Source organism: Lissotriton helveticus, chromosome 8 (assembly GCF_964261635.1).
Source record: "Lissotriton helveticus chromosome 8, aLisHel1.1, whole genome shotgun sequence".
NCBI classification, from domain to species: domain Eukaryota; kingdom Metazoa; phylum Chordata; class Amphibia; order Caudata; family Salamandridae; genus Lissotriton; species Lissotriton helveticus.
The window spans coordinates 29631886-29647830 of record NC_136069.1 but is presented as its reverse complement, the minus strand read 5'-3'; positions in this window follow the sequence as shown (position 1 = coordinate 29647830).

Sequence of the window (15945 nt, the reverse complement as noted above, 5' to 3'; positions counted from 1 at the left end):
ACACCCAGTGAAAGGACACCACACAAGTGTTATGAAAATAAACAGTGTATTTATTAGAATCACAACAGCCCTGTACTCTTTATGAGGACAGGGTGCTAGGCACACAACAAAACTCTTACGAAAATACTTAAGTTAGCACAGTATATACAAATGCCCGAGGGGCACGAAAAACCATATACTCTAAAAGTGGAATGCGAAATTACTAGCAGGTAAGTACAGTACTAATAGGCTTTGGAATCGCTAGGACTTGACTATAGAATCGTTAGATTACTTCTAGGAGGCCCAGGGGACTCGGGTGCAGAGTGTGCACTCTCACGCGGGATGCGGGACAAAGTCTATGATAGCTAGTAAAGTTAAAGTTAGTGTTCACGGGCGAACCCGACCTGGCAGGGAGAAAACGAAAATGGATCCTGACCCTTGGATAGTGAGGCTATGCTGGGGCACCGAAATGCCGAAGTTACCTAGCCCAGGGGCTGCAGCTGCATATGTCTCAAAAGACGTCGGGAATCCTCGTTGACGAACCAGGAGCCTGGAAGAAAGATGCTGGCAGGCGACCAGTGAAGAGAGTTCGAAGTGATCCAAGCCTGGATCTGGAAGATGGATGACACCTGAAAGCAAAGGGGACCAAGTTCGTGACTACTAGCCAGTAGTCAGTTGGCACCAGGAGGGCACCGGATGGTAGTCACCTCGACTAGGTGAGTGGGCGACGCTGTGCTCTGCAGATCTCACGGACCAGGAGGCGTTGTCGGCGACCAGGATGGAGAGGCGAGCTGTCCCACGATGGATGAAGCTGTCGGCGTCGAAGTACCCAGGATTGGGCAACAAAGCCTTGGCTAATTCAAGCCCACGCGGTGGACTCAAAATGGCGTCTTGAGTGGACCAGGAGGGTCCGGGGTGCTCCTCTTCTGGAAGGGAGCAAGAGCCAGTCTGGAGCAACCAGACTAGCAGCAGTGATGTCGTCGGGCGTCGTTCAGAAGGCCACAAGCCAGCGGGCTAGTAGCCAAACAACGCGGTGAGCAGCAAAAAGCAGAAGGGCCCCACGCCGATCGTGGAGATGTTGGGGGGCTGATCTTCGGTGCTGGAGCTGCTCAGGGTCGGGGCTTCTCGGACTCCAAAGCACTCGCCAGTAGATTACTCGGCGGGCTTGCTGTGAAGAAGTCGTGCAGTCTTGGCAATAGTCGGTCCCTTGAGGTCTCGTCGCACTCACGGTTCTCAGCTTGGCTGTAGAGGTGAGTAGAGGTCGGAGGTGCCAGGGAAGCCGGGTCTTGTCGAGCTGGGCAGTCGGATTCCGGAGGAAGGACTTACAGCAGACCGCAGTGTTCTTAAGATGGTGCCTGCGGATGCAGGGTGACTACTCCTTAGCCACAAGGGAGAATCTTGAAGAAGAAATCTTGAAGTCCTTTCGCAGAAAGTCGTGTCTTGATTCCAAAGATGATCTAATTTGGAAGGGGGCCTGCTCCTACCTTTATCTGAAAAGGGGGCTGGCACGCGACTAAGTCCTGCCCTATGGGTGGGACCAGGAGGGGGGGTGGTTACACCCCTCTCCTTTGGCGGGCTTTCCCCAGGCCAGGGGCTGGAGTGCCCCTGGAACTGGTTCCAGCCGGCCTATGCACAGTGAGCACCGGGGTGCCACTTGCAGTCACCTTCCTCTGAAGCCCTGCCTACCTAGGATACACAAAATCCTGTCTGGGACGGTGCTGGCACCGCCCCTGGCAGGAAACCCTTTGTCCTTATCTCCTGCTCTGGGAGGACTCCCAGCAGCAGGAGGGCAGACTTGTGTCTCGGTGGCAGCATCCATTTTGTGGAGCTGAGGCTCTGTTTGACTTTAACCGGGGTTAGAGGTTACATACATGTCGTGTCCCTCTAGAAGGGTGGAATGCTAACCCCGTCGCCAGAATTGGTGAGGGGTTAGTATTCCAATTCGTATGACACCTTACTCGACATGTTTTGATAAGGCGATACCAGAGTTGGCATATAACCGCGAGGATTATAATGCACTTAAGAGTATATGGTATGCGATATCATGGAAACGGCTAAGGGATGGATCCCGAAAGCCGCAGACAGGCTCAGCTCATGCCAGAGCACTATCTCACACGATTCCAAGCACTCTGCCTTCAGGATTGTTAAGGCCTGCCATAGGAGTGACTGATAGGAGATCTGTGTGTCCATTTTAGGGTTAGATATAGGTATACTATATCTAAAGCAAAGGGTGGGTACACCACCTTGCCCCAGCTGTCATGCAGCCAGTTGTGTCAGTTTAGTTAGTCAGCCCAGGGGTGGCACAATACATGCTGCAGCCCCTGGGAGACTTCTGGGTGCACCTCAGCCCTGGGTACAGGGACTTGGAGAGGGCCCAGTGCCAATTGGATATGTACCTAGGGTACATGGAATTCGTTTTACAGAGAGAGCAGTAGGCCTGGGGCCCTGAATAGCAGGGTCCCAGGTCAACTAAGTCAGAAAACCAGCAAAACACCAGGCAAAAAGTTGGGGGCAACCATAGTCAGGGATCTACCTTCCTAAACCGGTGAACCGACAGACCCTACATTGTCCAAGAAGTATTGGTCGACCCGCTCCCTGAAGACCTCCTGAAACTCCTGATCTTTAAATAAAAAGGTATCCAGACGGGGGGGACCCGTCCGGATCCGATCCGGACCACGCAGGTGCACTTCTACCGGCGAGTGGTCAGATATCCCCCTCGCTCTTTGACATCCACCCAGGAACAAGTCCATGCTCCCACCCTGCGTTAGTATATAGTCGATCCTGGAGCCAGAGCCGTGCGCTGCCGAGATGTGAGTGTACTGCCGAGTCATGGCGTTATGTGCCCTCTAAAGATCGACCAAACCCATGGCCCGCACAAAGTCCCGGAATTGACAAGATCCTCCTCTGGCAGGGAGTACCAGCGATCTGTCTAGCTCCCAATCCATGACGGCATTCCTGTCACCCCCTAGAATCAGGATCCCCGGCGTCATGTCCAGTAGCAACTTCCCGATGTCAGGGAGGGTGGTACTATGCAGCTTAGGTGGGATATATAGGGAGCAGAGAGTAATAGACCTACCCTCCCAATGAGCTGTGAGTGCCGCATAACGTCCTAAGGGGTCCAACCATTCCCAAGCACAAGAGGTAAGGTGTTCCGGATGAGGATTCCCACTCCCCTTGAGCCCGTGGTAAAGCCAGCGTGTGCCCGCATTGTGTAGCCAAATCTATTAAGGGCCTTACAGTAGTTGCCCATTAGATGTGTCTCCTGGAGGAGGACAATGTCTGGTGCATGTCTATGTAGATACTGGAGCACCATGGTGCGCTTAATTTTGTTCTGGTGGGCGTTAACGTTCCAAGACAATATGCTAATGTGTCTGGCGTGTGGTGTATGCATTGTGGATGAATACTACCGATATCCGAGAAGGTAAGCGCCTACCCTCTCCACCTCTCTCTCTCCGCTTGCTGACCAATAGTGCCACTAGAGCCAAACCAAAGACATTGAAAACAGAACAAAACAGTAGAAAACCCCTCATCCCCACCATCCTCCAACCCCCAGAACCAACCCCCTCGCTGCTACCCTGCTACGCCGCCAACCTGGTCAGACATTCCCCAACAAGCAGAGCGCCTGTAGCCCCACAAACAAAAACCAAGGGGGGTGAGCACCGATACCCAACCCTGTGGCCTGAGGACTACCGTCGGCCCCATTTTGTGGTCTGTAAAGTGCCTCAGCCTGCCCTACTGGGCCCTAAGGAGTACAAATGCGAGCAGTTCACTCCCGAGCCCCCCCCCATGTCCCGGATCACCTCCCATCTTTTGTAACATAGAGTTAGGCGAGTCAATGTGAGTACCACACCTCCGAAGGGCCCCCCTCAACATGCCTTCAAATCCCGGCATTATCTAGTACCACCGCCGGCTCAAAGCAAGTCAAAACATGGGGAGTCAATATACATCACGTGCCCTTCAGCCCATGTCTGGCGAGGCTGACAGGCTTCGAGCCCGATTCCGGCGGAAGGGCAAAGAAGTCTTCCGTTGTTGACGGACACTCCCCGCAGACCCAGCAGAGGACGCCGGAGACGGGGGCATCGTGTTTCTCCAGTTGCCTCGAGATCCTGAGCCTGCCGTGCCCCCTCCTGCTCCTCCAACCAAGAGTGCACGTCTTCTGGAGAGGTGAAGAACAAGGATTTCCAGTCGATTAGGATCTTAAGTTTTGCAGGAAAAAACATCATATATTTGATGCCCTTTTCTTGAAGTGCTTTTTTAACCCCATCAAAGGACCGCCGCTCCTGTTGCACCTTCAACGTGAAGTCGGGGAAGAACCTGATAACGGCATTGTCCAGACATAGATCTCCACGTTGGCGGGCTGCCTGCAGAATGGCATCACGATCTCTATAATTGAGAATCCTTGCAATTATCGTCCGTGGCGGGCCCCCGGGCGCAGCGGGGGTACCGGTGCCCTGTGAGCTCATTAGATAGCAAAGAATTTCGAGAGACGTCTGGGCTGCAAGTGTTTGAGGACGAGGCCTTCTAAGAATAGATCCACACTCGGCCCTTCCATCTTCTCCGGAACACCCACCACGCGTATATTATTGCGGCAGGCACGCCCCTCCTGGTCCTCCAGCCGGGCCGCCACCACCTTCTGCTGTTGCGAGGGCCGCTGAACCTGCTGCTGTAATTGTTTAGTAGTTCTCTGGAGTTCTGCAATGTCTGCAGCATTTTGGGTGGCTTTTTCTGAAGTTTTGTTCAGGTCTGCCCTCAGCAGCGTCATTTCTATAGCCACCTTGTCTATCTTTGACTCCAGCGTGGTTCCCATTGTCTGTATGGCCTGCATAATCGATGCCAAAGATGGCTCTTGAGCGCTCATCAGGGTGCCGGCCTGTGCCTCGTCCCCGCCACCCGCTGTGGCAGTGTAGTTGTCCATCGTATTTGTCTGGGTTGTCGTGGATTTTTTGGGCTTCATGACCGCACTTGCGAACACCTGGGCCATCCGTGGACACCAGGGAGGGGACTCCCTCCAGCCCTCTGTTTCACCTCGTTGCCTGGATCCCACCCAGGGATACTGCAGATCCCGACAGGTCCCTCTTGGGTCTTCACCCTGGTCTTGCTCCGTTCGCCCCTCAGCAGCTTCTGCGCCGGCCTCAGCACCGCGTGGGCGCCTCTCTCCTAGTTCTGTAGCTCCGGGCTCGGGCTCCTCCGCTCAGTGGAAGCGCGGCGCTACCTCTATGCCCCCTCGATCGCCAACGGTATGTCACCATGCATGGTCCACGTGGCACACGCAGCAACAGGGAGGCCCTCACTCCGTCCGGGCACCTCCTCGCCCTCTAGTGTTGTCCACGCCACTTGCCCGGCGCCGTCGTCGGCCTCCAGGCACAACGAGGGCCCTCTCAGCACTCCGGAGCCCAAGCCAGGAGGACCATGGAAGGGGGCCCCGCTCCTCGCACTGCCAAGGGGCCGCCCCGATATATTTAGATCGCCGTCACCCCCAGCGCCCCCGCTTCCCACTCGAGACCCTGCGGGGGGGGGGACACACTTCTTCCAGCGCCGTTCGCGCCGCACGGGGCACACTGTATGCCCGGCTGGGCCCGCCGCTCACATGACGTCTCGCGCTGGCTCTACACGCCCGCGGCCAGCATATTAAGTGGTTTTTAACTCCGTTTTAAAAAAATTAAACTGACGCCCATTAGTCTGGAAAATGCTTATTTGAGGTTGCTTACCCTGGCTGATGGAGAGCTGATTTTCCCCACACGCACTTTTTTGAGAATTGCTGTGCGAGCACACCAGATTATGTCTAATACCTGAGATCCTATATTATCTATATATTTGTTTTGCACAAATCTGATATATCTTTATTATGTGTATTTATGTATAACAACAATGGTTTTTATTGTGATTCCATATTGTGTATTTTTAAATTTTTATGTTTGTTGTGCTTTTATGGATATGACAGTATCCGAATAAAATGTTTTTGAACTTGAACTGAACACTAGAGCCACTGGTGTTGCACATCTGAGAGGTTTTAGCCGCAGAACTGACACTAGCTAATCCAGCAATAGGTGCTGCAACCTTTAAGTGCTTGGCATCAAGCTGTGAACTTTCAATACTTTTTGCTTTATCAATAGCTTCATCCAGAGATGGATTTTTCCATGACAACAATTTCTGTTGGATCTTTTTAGAGTGGCAGCTACATACATTCTGGTCTCTAATGAGTTGAGAAGTGAAATTATCAAAATCACAATACTGAGCTATAGTTTTTCGAGCAGTAGCATCGGAATCAATTGATTCATTAAGTCTTTGAATACATGTAAAGAACTTGTTTCTGTGTACTACTAAATAGACTTTTCCTTCAAAGTACGTTCTCAATCGTTTCACGGCTAATTGTAATTCATCAAGGCCTTCGCTGTTGCGGCCTGTGTACTCAGTCAAGTGCTCAAATACATTCTAACCTTCTACACCTAAGTAATATTACAAAGGACTGTGTTTTCTGTCTGCTTTAAATTTAAGACCATCAATTGCTCCTAGATAAGCACTAAAGGATCTATACCATAAACACCATTTCAAGAGTGGTTCACTTAATTCCTGTAGAAAACGACTGGGGGGGGGGGTAACTGGTAGAATTGTAAAAAAAACTGTCAATTATGTTTTTCCATTAAGATAAACCTGGAAAGGAAAGAAGGTTAAAGGAAAATAACTTTTTTTTTAATAATGAGGAAACAAATAAAATGAACATAAAGAAGCCTGTCAAAGAAACGTGTTAGGACACAATGGATACACAATGGAAGTCATAATGCACTCAACAATGTTCAATCCAGAGAAAAGACAAAGAAAGAAAAAAGTTCTGTGTGGATGTAGTACTGTGGTTGCCCACACAGGGCGCTGAACAGAGCACGAAGACAATCCAGTGGGCACTCGCTGGTTGCTCTCGAGATTTGGTGTATCCGGGAAGCGAGGCAGTCCCGTAGAACACAGGTGAGGATGCAGATGAAATGAAGGCGACAGCTGAGACGGTAATATTTTATTGACTTTAAATGGAGCGGTAGTTTTGTTAAAATAGGCAGCAGAGAAAACAATGCAAGCTGGAGGATATCCTTGCTCCGGCACGAATGGCAAAACGAGAGACAACTCGATCAAGTCAGCCGCATAATCCTGAAGGCGAGAAGTAGTAGAATCACATAGGCTTGAAACACTTAAAGGCAATTATTCTTAAGACAGGTCAGGCTTATGGTATCCCCCGCACAAGTCGGGCTCACGGCAGACACATGCGAAGCTAGCGTGCGCTGCTCATTGATATGAAAGTACAGAGAGGGAGGGGTCCCAGCGTGATAAAACGTTAATTGAAAAATATATACTCAATTCATAGAACCAATAAATGCATCCACAGTGTTTTATTCATAATGGGATGGGGTATACTTAATATACAAACAATTTATGTCAAAAACACAATGGACGGTTGTGCAGTGCCCCAAGGGGAAGGAGGGGAGGTGATCAAGTGAGGATATAGTGATAGGAGGGAATGAGTGACAGTAAAATCAGCAAATTCACTACACAATATTGGCTAGATATATTCAAAAACCAACCAAAGACCAATGGTTCAAAATTTGAATCAAAGAAACGTTATACTCCGCATAACACAATAAATGTAAATATGATGGCGTGAAGTTAACAGTCAAAAAAAATGTAGACAACATTTTGTTCGACTGTTAACTTCACGCCATCATATTTACATTTATTGTGTTATGTGGAGTATAACGTTTCTTTGATTCAAATTTTGAACCATTGGTCTTTGTTTGGTTTTTGAATATATCTAGCCAATATTGTGTAGTGAATTTGCTGATTTTACTGTCACTCATTCCCTCCTATCACTATATCCTCACTTGATCACCTCCCCTCCTTCCCCTTGGGGCACTGCACAACCGTCCATTGTGTTTTTGACATAAATTGTTTGTATATTAAGTATACCCCATCCCATTGTGAATAAAACACTGTGGATGCATTTATTGGTTCTATGAATTGAGTATATATTTTTCAATTAACGTTTTATCACGCTGGGACCCCTCCCTCTCTGTACTTATATAACCCAGGTCCCAGTGACTATGTTTGGGTAAAACCCCTCTTTTTTACGCTCATTGATATGAAGGCACGAGAAGCTCGAGCAAAAACGAGCACAACCATGTTCCACAGTTAGGCCCGAGCCAGTCAAGAGCTGGTAATACACAACACTAAAATGGACACGGAGAGGGAGGCTAGAGGAAGAGCGCAAGCGTGACAGTACATTAGGTACAGCTTTGAGGACAGACACGCCTCGTAGGATATTGAACTGAGAGGCAATGTCACAAACAAGAAATCAAATGCTCAAGAAGTAACCAACTTGGTAAAAAAAAAATTAGGAAGAAATTCACGGGGCGATCTCACCATTACATCCCGGCAAGACACACGGACCTGACGGATACCCCCAAGAGTACTACGCGGCCTTCTGGGATGATTTGGTTCCCCACTTAGTGTAGCTATTCAATAATGTGGTGGAAGAGGGGTCCTTCCCGCCTGAAACTGACGTGGCCACCATAGTGGTCATACCAAAGACACAAACGCCCTCCCTGGACTGTGTGGACTACTGCCTGATCTCGTTGATTAACACGGAGGTAAAGATCGTTGCCACCGTGATAGCCCAGCGACTCTGTCTCCTCCTACAAGACTTGGTCCATCCTGATCAATGTGGGTTCATGCCTGCCGGGGGTACCCATAACTGCATTTGTCTCCTCCACCTGGGTATGGTTCACCGTCATCACCTGACCCCGTATCTGGCGTTGCTTTTCATCGACTTTGAAAAAGCCTTTGATACGGTGAACTGGAGCTACCTTGAGGGCGTGCTGGAGCGGATGGGATTTGGCCTTCCCTTCCGCCGTCTGATCAAGGTCCTTTATAGTAAACCCAGGGCCGGTGTCCTCATTAACGGCGAGCGATCTGAGACATTCCAAATCAGGAGGGGCATCCGCCAGGACCCTCTCATCCGGGGTTGGGATAGGGACCTGAGTCAGATCGACAAGATAGCCCTCTACGTGGATGATGTCCTGCTTTATCTTGTGGATCCGGACCGTTCCAGCCCCAGATGCCTGGAGGTCCTTTCCGCTTTGGAGCGGGTCTCTGGACTTCGACTTAACCTGGCAAAATCAACCCTGGTCCCTTTGCACCCCTCTCGACATGTTTTTACTGGTAGACGGCTATCCCCCTCCGGAGGCAATCATTCAAGTACCTCTGCGTGTGGGTTACCCTCCTGCCGGAGCTCGAGTAGGCCCTGAATGTTGCACCCTTGGTCACTAGGATGAAGGTAGACCTCAAGAAATGGCAGACCCTTCCCCTCAACCCCCTGGGCAGCAGTGCGCTCTTTAAAATGATGATCCTCCCCCGCTTCCTCTACATTTTCCAAAATATCACCATCCACCTCCCAGGTAGCTGGTTCCGGGAACTAGACGGCGTTCTCACCCGGTTTCTATGGGGAGGAGGGAGGCCGCTACTGTCCCTGGCCCACTGTCGTATTCCCCCCTTCGACGGAGGCATGGGGGTAACTAATCTCCACCTCTACTACCTGGCCACAAGACTTATCGTGATACACAACTGGTTTGCGGGCGGCTGGTCCGACCCAGCATACTGGGTGGAACTCAGAACAATGGACTTCACGCAGATTCAGGCATTTTTAAATGGCTGCCCGGTGCCGCAGGCTCTACCCCGTCACTACGACGGTGCTCACGGCCTGGCATACATCCCTTTGCCACGTGCAATGGGACCAGAAGTTCAACAGGCAAACGCCGCTGTGGAATAGTGCTTGGTTGAGGGAGGTCTCGTCAAAATCAACCCTGGTCCCTTTGCACTCCTCTCGACATGTTTTGACTGGTAGATGGCTATCCCCCTCCGGAGGCAATCATTCAAGAACCTCAGCGTGTGGGTTACCCTCCTGCGGGAGCTCGAGTGGGCCCTGAATGTTGCACCCTTGGTCACTAGGTTGAAGGCAGACCTCAAGAAATGGCAGACCCTTTCCCTCAACCCCCTGGGCAGGAGTGCGCTCTTTAAAATGATGATCCTCCCCCGCTTCCTCTACACTTTCCAAAATATCACCATCCACCTCCCAGGTAGCTGGTTCCGGGAACTAGACGGCGTTCTCACACGGTTTCTATGGGGAGGAGGGAGGCCGCGACTGTCCCTGGCCCACTGTCGTATTCTCCCCTTTGACGGAGGCTTGGGGGTAACTAATCTCCACCTCTACTACCTGGCCACAAGACTTATCGTGATACACAACTGGTTTGCGGGCGGCTGGTCCGACCCAGCATTCCGGGTGGAACTCAGTACAATGGACTTCACGCAGATTCAGGCGTTTTTAAATGGCTGCCCGGTGCCGCAGGCTCTACCCCGTCACAAGGATTGTGCTCACGGCCTGGCATACAGCCCTTTGCCACGTGCAATGGGACCGGAAGCTCAACAGGCAAACGCCACTGTGGAATAATGCTTGGTTGAGGGAGGTCTCGTATCTGCAAGGGTTCCGCCGCTGGGACCTCATTGGGATCTCGCTGCTTGGAGAAGTGTGGGTGGGAGACCACATTCGATCCTTCGCTGACCTACAACACCGCCACGCCCTTCTTCATTCCCAATTCTATAAGTATCTACAACTCAGACAAGCCCTTCACACCCACATTCCATCTCCCACATCTTTCCCGGAATTCAGTCCCCTGGAGGCCCAGGTGATGATGGGGAACCTGGGGAGGGGGGGTTTCCCGCATATACCGGTCACTGGTGAACAACGGTCCTGCGTCCCTGGACCGGTTCCGGGCTCGCTGGGAGGAGTGGTTGGGTCCCCTGGAGGCGGATTATGCCCTTATGGCACCCAAAACCTTGGCTACATCCTTCAAGTTACAACTGGTCCAACTTTACTACCTCCATGCGGCATAGCTCACTGCGGCATAATTTCCGGGCACATATGCGATCTTCCCCAGCATGCGTGCGCTGCGAGTCTGCTCTAGCAGATTTCTATCACATGGTTTGGCAATGCCCGGCCCTAGCACCGTTCTGGAGAGGGGTGGAACTCAAGCTCACGTAGGCCTTAGGATGGGAGGTTCCCCATGCACCGAGGCGCTTGCTGTTTGGGGTGTTCGACGGCCTGGATGGCTCCAGGGCAGATAAGCATTTCCTGGGGACAGCAGTGGCAGTGGCGAAGAAAGGGATATAGCTGCGCTCTGGTCCCAGGCTAAGGCGCCGACTGTGCGTAAATGGAAGAGGGGGGTGGATTGGTGTGGAGCACAGGAGGAGACTCTCTTCGAGGCCCGGGGTTGCCCCGAATCATTCGGTAAAGTGTGGGGTAAATGGTTCAGTTTGCTACCAGTGTGAGAGTCCGACTAATCTTGTACATCTGCAATGTTTTGGGATTACCACACCCAGTCCAGCGGGCCGACTTTACCTTTGTCGACTGTATGTGATGAGATGATTTTTATTACGATGCTTGATCTGCTGCCAATGAATTTAATTGTTATTAAAAACCAATAAAGTTGATTATCCCAAAAATATCGTAGCCGGAATCAGACCCGAACTCTTTCGTCATCTCTAGGAGACAGCTCATAGTTTGTCTTAGTTTAGGGGTGTAAATTATTATGTCATCTGCATACAATCCGATCTTCTTGGACCAACCTCAAAAGGCACAATATTCTCAGAGAGCCTTATCTTACGTGTGAGAGACTCTATATACAAATCAAACCAGAGTGGTGACAACGGGCACCCTTGCCTAGTGCCACGCCTAATCAGTACTGGGTGCGTCAGCGTCCCGTTCACCAGCACTCATGCTGTGGGGGCCCGATAAATAGTTGACAGGGTTTTACAAATATTTGTGCCTAGATTAAGATGTTTAACTAGAGTGTGCAAGTAAACCCAATTGACTCGATCGATGGCCTTGGCGGCATCTAATGCGATAACCGCCAAGAGATGATTGTAGAAAGAGGCTATGTCTACAGAGCCAATAGGGGAAAAGGTCAGCTCTTTCAGCTGTCTACCTCTAATAAAGCCCTTTTGATCCTCATGAACGAAGTGTGAAATTACACTATTCAGCCTCCCTGCAATAATTTTGGCAAAAAGCTTATAGTCTGTATTTAAAAAGGAGATAGGTCTGTATGATTCAACATTCTTTGGTGATTTCCCTGGCTTGAGAATAAGCATTATATTTGCCTAATTCCAAGAGGGAGGCAGAGAACTATCTCCCATGAAAATCTCATTAAACAACTGTGTCATGATAGAGTTAAAATTCCAACCAGGGCTTTATAAACTTCTGCCGGAAGGCCATCTAGCCCGGGTGCCTTGCCTCTTTCTCCCCGTCTCATGACCTCCTCAACCTCTCCCTCAGTGATCTCGATTCAAAACATCCTTAAAATCCTCCGATAAAGGGTCCAAGAGCTCCACCCATCTCAGAACTGTCTGATCTTCCACCATCCGATCTTCCTGATATACCTTTCCAAAATACTCATGAAAGGCTGCAGCTATTCCTTTATTATCTGTGATAATCAGACCTGTCTCGTCACTTTTCACTTCTTTAAACAGATTTCGAACTTGGTCACTCTTTGTCTTCCAAGCTAAAAGCTTGCTGCAGCCCTTACCGTACTCAAAATGAGCAAGCTGGCTAGCATCCCATTTCTCTTTGACTCTATCTCTCAGAATTCCCGCTAAATCTGCCTTTAAATCAATTAGATCTTGTAGGTCCTTATCACCAGCCCCTCTGTGTCCTACATTTACTAGCTTGCGAATCTTCTCCCCGACATCTGAAACACTGCTGTAATAAAATCTTCTTTTCCTAGCTGCCAAAGCTCCTAGTCTCACTCGCAAAAATGCCTTGTATGCATCCCAAACAATCTCGGTCTTAGCCGACCCCCAATTCCTTAAAAAAAATTCTTGTCTCCTCTTTCAAAGCCTCCATTGCCTCTTGTTCAGAGAGTATTGTTCGATCCAACCTCCAGATTGAGGCTAAATTGCTGTCCCCTATTGTCAACCGAAGGGAAATAGCTGAGTGGTCAGAAAGATGAACTCCAATATGCCCACTCTGCGCAACTGAATCAACCATCCTGTGGTCCACCAAAAAATAATCAATCCGCGTTTTATGATTATACTTTTTATTGTAGAACGTAAATCCTGACTGCTGACCAAACCTCCTTCTCCATATATCACATAAACGCAGCTGGCTCATCAGTAATCTAACTCCAATTGACATTTTCGGATTTACAGCCGCTCTACTATTTTGAGATCTATCTAGTTTGTGATCCAAAACTGTATTAAAATCCCCAGCCATAATAATCGGCCAAGAAAAGTTCAGTTATTCCCTTGCCAGGTCATCTAGTGGACCTGTGTCGACTTCGTTCGGGCCATAATACCCTACCACAATAAACACTTGCCCAAAAACCTTTAACTTAACAATCCACCATCTCCCTCCAGCATTGGACTCCGTACCTTCCACTGAGATATTCAAGACTCATTTAATTAGAACAGCCACTCCCTTAGTCACAGATGTCTGTGGAGTGTATACTACATGAGCCATCCACCGTTGAGATAAAAACAGCTGCTAACTCTCACCCCCGGTCAGGTGAGTCTCCTGTAATATAACTATTTGTGATGGAGATTCCTTCAAATATTGCATGATCAATTCCCTTCTTCTCTTTACACGTATTCCATTTACATTCCATGATAATATTCTCAATTCGTTTGAACTACCCCCACTCATCCCAACCAAGAATAATATTCTCAATTCGTTTGAACTACCCCCACTCATCCCAACCAAGAAAAAAGACTCTCACACCCTCCCTATCATTGACAGCAAAAATGCAAGTGAGGATTTTTCTACATTTACACCTTACCATTCCCTCCCCCACCCACAAAAGGCCTGCATCCCACCCCCTTTCCCAGGAAAACCCTTTCCAACTACCCATGGCTAATAAGCCATATGAGTGCCCCTTAACGGGCGGTGCATTTAATAAACATTAAACATTAAAAATAAAAAGAATACACAAGTAGAATCCTTAACGAATCCTTAAAGAAAGATCAGCCAAGCTCCCACTGTCTATTAGCAGTAACAGTCGATAAGTCCGATCTTACTTCAACTTTAGCACCGTCTAATTCCAAATTTTTCATCTCAGGAGCACTCGCTAGAATCTTCTCTTTCAAAGTGAAGGTCATAAAATGTATCAGAATTCTCCTGGGTTTAGCACGATTAGGGTTAAACCTGAAGGGGTCCCTATGTACTCTCTGAATATCTCTAGAGATTGCCTCCTCTGTCTCTTCCAACTGCAACTCACTTTTCAACAAATGTACTACATACTTCCTGAAGTCCTCTCCTTCTTTACCCTCTGGAAGTTTTAGAATCTTCAGATTGTTCCTTCTTTACATATTCTCCAATCTTTCTACCCTTTCCTCGTGCTCTCTCTCCTTATTCTTAATTAGTTCTAGCTCCTTCCGATTAACCATGACCTCATCTCTAAGATCTCTAACCTCAACCTCTAATGCAATCGTTCGGCTACTCAAGTCATCAATCTTCTTCTCTAACAAGCCACAGGCCACCCTGATACTTTCCTGGTTAGACTCTGGTGTCTCAAATCTCTTCTGTGTCCCAAGATTGAGATTTCTAAGCATGGTAATTATAGAAGAATCACTGCTCTCCTGCTCTGCCTCCCTCTGCTGCTCAGACTGTACAACCCCCATCGTTGATAAAGTTCCAGCTTCCGCTGCAACTACGGTTACTTCAGAGCCAGTTGCTTCAGAGCCAGGGCCAGCTCATGATAGCCTTAAAATACCCTCATCTTGAACCTGTGATACATCATCACCCATGTCTAGAGCCAGGACCTGGAATCGGTTAGGACTCAAATGTGTAGACCAATCAACCAAATCTATTTCAGACACCTCACCCAAACTACCCCCAACACTAGCCAAATTATTCCCACACTTTTGATGTACCTGTTTACCAGTGGGGGTGTCACTGGCCTTATTAACTTTGTCGGAGATTTCCCCTTCAACACCAAAGTCTTTGGTAACACCTTAAAGTATGATCTGAGGGAGGGTGTCACCTTAATCTTGATCTCTGACGAGTCGCCCCTTACCAGTTTGTTATGAAATTTGTTTTTAGCGATTTGCCTTCCTCTGCGCTTCACCTCCCTTACCTCCTTGTTATTTTAATCAGAAGAGCTGCCCTGCTTAAATATGAAATTCTGCGCCGCTTTCCCTGCACTCCTTAGCGCATACCTAGAGATGCCCCTTGCGCCTGCCCTATCCCCTGCCCAACTCCATGGTTGCTAACCGCCACAGAATTTGCCACAAGTTTTCCAAACACAACTGTTTACATGCGACCGAAGCCTTGTGACCGTCACTATCTTTACTGTTTGCCCTAGTGGGTAAAGTCTCAAGGGACCGTAGTTGGGGCTTTACATCTATGCGAGAAAAGTGTACCTGTGCCTCTGAAGAGGAAAGCAGCACCTCCGACCTCTTCTCGCTCCTTGTAGCAGCCTGGCTGCCTCCCCCCCCCCCGTCCTCCCCCTCGAAAAACAATCCTGGCTGCCGCTCGATGCCCTTTGCCGACCTCGAGTGCCCCTCTGTCCCAGCTGAGATCCGCTTGGCTTGCGGGCTCCTCCTCTGCATCCTCCTCCCGCCTCTCCTGACTCCGTACAGCTCCGTAAGCCGATCCCACCACACACCACGGGCGGAGTGAGACCAGTAAATCTTACTGTTTAACGTGCCCGCTCTGGTCTTCACAAACAAAATCGTGGCAGATACAAAATCATCGCATCCTCAGACTACTTGCACCTACTCGCCAGACTCCACGCGGTAAAGAAAACCCCTGCAACCGGCCCCCTGACTCGGGAGACACTCGCAGCCCGCAACTATCCGGCCGCCATATTTTTCCCTTCCAAAATACAACAAGGAGGGAGTCATTAGGTTGCTTATATTATGGTCATTGTGCACCAGTCG